Source organism: Diceros bicornis, chromosome 17 (genome assembly GCF_020826845.1).
Source record: "Diceros bicornis minor isolate mBicDic1 chromosome 17, mDicBic1.mat.cur, whole genome shotgun sequence".
Classification (NCBI taxonomy): Eukaryota; Metazoa; Chordata; class Mammalia; order Perissodactyla; family Rhinocerotidae; genus Diceros; species Diceros bicornis.
Window position 1 is genome coordinate 50,381,700 of NC_080756.1, and position 6,815 is coordinate 50,388,514.

A 6,815-nucleotide genomic window follows, 5' to 3' on the forward strand; every position below is an offset into this window, starting at 1 on the left:
TCTAGGAATTTGATTGTTGAATCTTATGGTAAGTGAATGTTTAATTTTGTAAGAAACTTCTAGTTCATTTTCCAATGTGGTTGCATCATTTTATTTTCCCAGTAGCAACATATGAGAGTTCCAGTTGCTTCATATCATTGCAAGATTTGATATTGTCAAACTTTTTAATTTTAGCTATTTATGGTGGGTATGTAATGGTATCTCATTGTGGTTTTTAATTTGTATTTCCCTGAAGACTAACAACATGGAGCATCTTTTCATGTCTTTATTGGCAATTTGTATATCTTCTTTTGTGAAGTATCTGTCCAATCTTTTGCCCATTGAATTGTCTATTCTCTCTTTTTTAAAATTTTGTTTGTCTGTCTTATTATGGAATTGTAAGAGTTCTTTACATAACTTGGATACAAATCCCTTGTTAGATATATGTATTGCAAATACTTTCTCCCAATCTGTCTTCCTTTGTCATTTTCTTAATGGTGTCTTTCAAGAAGCAGAGGTTTTAAAGTTTTGATGAAGCCTAGTTTATCATTTTCTTCTTTTTTTGTGCTTTTTATGTCCTATCTAAGAAATCTTTGCCTACAACAGGATCACAGAGATTTTTCTTTTATGTTTGTTTCTAGAAGCTTTATAGTTTTAACTTATATGTTTAGCCTATACCCATTTCAAGTTAATTTTTGTGTGTGAGAAAAGGGTCGAGGCTCACTATTATTTCATATAGATATCCAGTTTTGTTGCCATATTTGTTGAAAAGACTTCCCTATCCTCCTTTGAATTACTTTGGTGCCTTTGTAGAAAATTAATTGACCATATCTGTGTAGGTCTATTTCTGGATTCTCTGTTTTGTATCATGATCTATATAACTAATCTTGCAGTAATATTACACTGTCTCCATTACATAGCTTTATAGTCAGCCTTGGAATCAGATGTGCTAATCCTCCAAATTTGTTCTTTTTCAAAAATATATTGGCTATTCCGGGATTTTGCATTTTCTCAACATTTCTTCAGAAGTGCTTGATGAGATTTTGCCTGGGATAGCATTGAATCTGTAGATTAATTGGGGAGAATTGCTATCTTAACAATATTGAGTGTTATAATTCATGAATATAATTTATCACTCCATTTAGTTAGGTCTTTTTAAGTTTCTCTCAGCAATGTGATACATTTCAGGATATAGGTCTTATACATATTTTGTTAAATTTATATTTTTGATGCTACTATAAATGGCATTTAATGTTTTTTTCAAATTATTTGTTATTAGTTTATAGAAATGAAGTTGGTTTTTGTAAATTGACCTCATGTCCTATCACCTTGCTAAATTTACTTATTTGCAGTAGGTATTTTTTCCTTTTTGTAGATTCCTTAGGATTTTTCTTTTCTATGTACATAATCATGTCCTATGAGAATATAGAAAGTTTTATTTATCTTTTTCCTTCACTTTTTCTCTTGCTTTATTGTACTGCTTAGGACCTCTGGTATAGTATTGAAGAGAAGTGATGATAGTAGGCATCCTTGCTTTGTTCCAGTCTTACAAAGAGAAGTATTTAGTCTTTCACTATTATGTGTGCGGTCAGCTGTAGCCTTTTTGTAGATCCTCTTTATAATGTTGAGGAAATTGCCTTCTGTTCTTGTTGATTGAGACTTTCATCATGAATAGGAGTTGATTTTTGTTATATGATTTTTTTACATCTATTGAGATGATTATATAGATTTTCTCTTTTAGTCACTGAATATGGTGAATTGCATTGAGTGGTTTTTGAATGTTAAACAAAACTTAGACTTCTTGGATAAATCCCACCTGGTCATGCTGTATTTATCATCTTTTTTTATATATTGCTAGATTTGTTTGGGTAATATTTCAAGGAATTTTGTGTTTATATTCATAATGGCTATTGGTCTGTTATTTTCTTTTTTAAAATATATTTTTATGTTTATGGTATTGGAGAAATGCTGGCCTTATATATTCATGTGTCATTTTTTTTAATATCCATCTATTTTGGGAGGATAGGATTTGTATTTTCATTCCTTAAATGTTTGATTGAATTTACTAGCGAAATAATCTAGGTCTGAAATTTCTTTGGGAAAAGGTATTAAAAATTAGGAATACCATTTCTTTAATAGACTTAGGGCTATTTAGACATTCTGTTTCTTGTAAATTTTGATAATATTTATCATTCACGAAATTTGTCAATTTTGTTTAAATTGTCAAATTTATTGACGTTATTTTTCATAGTTGTATTAGTTTCCTAGAGCTGCAGTAACAAAGTACCAAAAATGTGATGGCTTAAAACAACTGAAATGTATTCTCTCACTGTTCTGGAAGATAGAAGTCCAGCACCAAGGTGTCAGTATGCTTCCTCTGCGACTCTGGGTGGAAACTTTCCTTGCCTCTTCCTGGCTTTTGGTGGCCGTTGATCCTTGGCATTACTTGGCTTGTAGCTGCATTCCTCAATTTCTGCCTCTGTCATCGCATGGCATTTTTACCTGTGTGTCTCTGTCTTTACATGCAATTTCCTCTTCTTATAAGGACACTAGTCATGTTAGATTAGGGCCCACTCTAATGAGCTCATCCTAAGTTGATTACATTTACAAAGACCCTATCTCCAAATAAGGTCACATTCATAGGTGCCAGGGTTAGGACTTATAAACATGTCTTTTTGGAAGACACAATTCAACCCATAATAATAATGTTTCCTTATTTTCTGTTTACTGTTTGTACAATCTGTAATCATATCCTTTCTTTTCTGATATTGTTTCTACTAATATTGCTGTATTTGTGTTTTTCTTTCTTGATCAGTCTAGCTAGAGCTTTATATCAATTTTATTTATCTTGTCGATGAACCAGCTTTTTATTTCCTTGATTTTTTTTGTTTTTACATTTCCCTTCTTATTTATTTCATCTTTTATCTTTATTACTTCCTCTCTTCTACTTATTTTAACTGCTTTTGTTTTCCTGGCTTCTTAAGTGAAAGCTTATATATCCTCTTGTCAAACTTGAATCTTTTTTTTTTTTAATTTCTCTTGATATCTGGTTTTATTTTGTTCTACAACATAAAGAAATCATTTTGTTCAATAAAAAGAATCCAGAAAAGCAGTAGAAGCACAATTGTCACTCACTTTCTGAACTTGTGTTGATTTGTACAGTTAGATGAAAACCATTCTCTGCCCTGCTTGCTTTAATTGACTAATTTTTAAGCAGTTTTAGGTTTACAGAAAAAATTGATTGAAAAGTACCGAGTTCCCATATACCTCTCACTGTCACCCTGATTTCTCCTATTTTAAACATCTTGCGTTAGTGTGGTACATTTTTTACAATTGATCAGCCAATATTTATACATTATTAGTGACTAAAGTCCATAGTTTACATCAGGGATCACTCTGTGTTTTACATTCTGTGGGTTTAGACAAATGTTTGATGATGTGTATTCACCATTACATGTCATACAGGATAATAGTTTCAGTACCCTAAAAATTCTCTGTGCTCCATCTATTCATCCCTCCCTCCCCACGGAAATCTCTGCCAACCACTGAACTTTTTACTGTCTCTATAGTTTTGCCTTTTCCAGAATGTCATATAGGCGGAGTCATATAATATATAGTCTTTCCAGATTGTCCTCTTTCAGTTAGTAATATGCGTTTAAGGTTCCTCCCTTTCTTTTCATAGCTTGATAACTCATTTCTTTTTAGTGCTGAATAATATTCCAATGTTTGGATGTATCACAGTTTGTCACCTACTGGAGGACGTCTTGGTTGCTTCCAAGTTTTGGCAATTATGAATTAAGCTGCTATAAACATTTGTGGTCTGGTTTTTGTGTGGATGTAAGTTTTCAACTCATTTGAGTAAACATCAAGGAGTGTGATTGCTGGATCACATGGTAAGAGTATGTTTAGTTTTATAAAAAATGGCCAAACTCTCTTCCAAAGTAGTTATCCCATTTTGAGTTTCCTTCAGTAATGAAGGAGGGTTCCTGTTGCTCCATATCCTTGCCAGCATTTGGTGTTGTCAGTGTTCTGGATTTTGGCCATTCTAATAGGTATCTTATTGTGGTTTTAATTTGTATTTCTGGATGACATATGATGTTCAGTATCTTTTTGAATGTGTTATTTGCCATTTGTGTATCTTTGGTGAGGTGGCTGTTCACATCTTTTGCGTATTTTTCAACTGGGTTGTTTGTTTTCTTATTGTTGTGTTTTAAGAGTTCTTTGTATATTTTAGATACTGGTTCTTTATCTGATATGTATTTTGGAAGATTTTCTCCCAGTATATGTCTTTTTTTTTTTTAAATTTTTTGTTTATTGCAGTAACATTGGTTTATAACATTGTAAAAATTTCAGGTGTACATGATTATACTTCTATTTCTGCATAGATTACATCATGTTCACCACCAAAATACTAATTACAACTCATCACCACGCACATGTACCGAATTATCCCTTTAACCCTCTTCCCTCCCCTCTTCCCCTCTGGTAACCACCAATCCAATCTCTGTCTCTATGTGTTTGTTTATTGTTGTTATTATCTACTACTTAATGAAGGAAATCATACGGTATTTGACTTTCTCCTTCTGACTTATTTCACTTTGCATTATACCCTCAATGTCCATCCACGTTGTCACAAATGGCTGGATTTCATCGTTTCTTATGGCTGAGTAGTATTCCATTGTGTATATGTACCACAGCTTCTTTATCCATTCGTCCCTTGATGGGCACTTAGGTTGCTTCCAAGTCTTGGCTATTGTGAATAACGCTGCAATGAACACAGGGGTGCATGTACCTTTACAAATTGGTGTTTTCAAGTTCTTTGGATAAATACCCAACAGTGGAATAACTGGATCATATGGTAGTTCTAGCCTTGATTTTTTGAGGAATCTCCATACTGTTTTCCATAGTGGCTGGACCAGTGTGCACTCCCACCAACAGTGTATGAGAGTTCCCTTCTCTCCACATCCTCTTCAACACATGTTGTTTCCTGTCTTGTTAATTATAGCCATTCTGACGGGCGTGAAGTGATATCTCATTGTAGTTTTGATTTGTATTTCCCTGATAGTTAGTGATTTTGAACATCTTTTCATGTGCCTGTTGGCCATCTGTATATCTTCTTTGGAGAAATGTCTGTTCAGGTCTTTTGCCCATTTTTTAATTGGGTTGGTAGTTTTTTTGTTGTTGAGATGCATGAGTTCTTTATATATTTTGGACATTAAGCCCTTATCAGATGTATGTCAAACTTCAATCTTTACCTATATGAGATCAAAGTTAAACCTAGAAAGTTCATAAAGCTTTTAATGCATCTCCCATCACTGGACAGTATAGTGGACCCAGTTCATGTGCTTTCCCATCACTGGGCAGTATACCGGACCTAGTTCATGTGCTTTCCCTGGTCTCTCAGCCCGTCTGTCTCACTCACCTGGATGTGTGCCCAGTTTCCTATCCAGAACAGCCCCCGCAATGCTTGTTTTGTATGCATGGTTGTAAAACTAGGTTATCATAACCTGTACAAGACCAGATGTTGGCATGGCCTCCATCATGTCCACCTTGGCGGGAGCCACAGCAGAGTCAGTGCCCAGGTTGACCAGATCCCTCAGAGGCTATGGCTTTCAGAGGTGGCCTGAAGGGTTCAGGTAACACAATCTAGAAATGTACGGATATAAAGGACCTATATGACAAATTTTCATTAGAAAAAGACAGAAGACAGGAAGGAGGCTGGCAATGAACTGTTAGCCCCTCCTCCCACCTGTTGGACTCTTTGAAGATACAATGTTTGTGTAAGGGCTCCTCAGAGATGTTCCATGTGAATGAGTGAAAAATTGTTTTCTTGTGAAGCTGTGGCCAGCTTCTTAAAATGTATCATCCTGTACTTCCTTTTCTTCCTTCCCTGACTCACTTCTCTTTTCTTTTTGCCTCTCGTTCTTGATTCCTGTGCTTTCACTCCTTCCCCCCTTTAAGTGTTATCACATAATATTTTCCTCAGACTCTGTTTTCCAAGAAACCCTGGGTTAAGATGGTGCCATCTAATGAAAGACAGAATTGTGGCCATTCAAGGGAGTTTGGAATGAGGATTTGGTCCACATCATATAACTTCTCTCTAAATAAGTGCATATACCATTAGCCAGTGAGAAAGGCTATAATGTTTACAATATAACAGAAGGGAGAATTCTATATTATCTTTAATCCCTTCATTGGGATCCATACCATACCTAGAGAGGACATAGCGGGACATGATTGTCTTATGCCTGCTTTGGAAATGAGAACTCAAATCTCTTCCCCAGAAAATGTTTAATTATTTGTACTACTACTACTGAATTGTCAAGTGAGTTAGGGGGTTTAAATTTAATCGTGAATGACTGCAAATTATTTATGAAAAACCTGTTGAATGTAGAAATGCTGATAATATGTGACCATCAACTGCATATAGAAAGCAGATCTCCTGTACTGTGAATAGATATTGGATGTCTAGAAGATATAAACTATGCTGTTTTTATGTAAGGAAGAGAGATATAGGAAAGGACAAGTCCAGAAGACTGGACATTGCCCATTGTCTAAAGCTAAGAAGCTAAGACCCACAAGTGACCTCCTGAACTTAAATAGTGCAGAAGGCAAAAGATGGAGGAGTTAGGCAGAGACTGAACATCTGTGATGGGGGATGTCCCTCAATGCAATTGAGTCCTAGGTCCTTATTATGCCTAGAATGGCAGGATTAGTTGACAATGACTAATTGGGCTTTGTGTCTCTCCTTGTTGGGGAGAGGGTGAGAGCCTCTTTTTTGGTATAGCAGACAGTTGCCTCATATTAGGTGGAAGCGTGCAGTTGTTACATAAGAT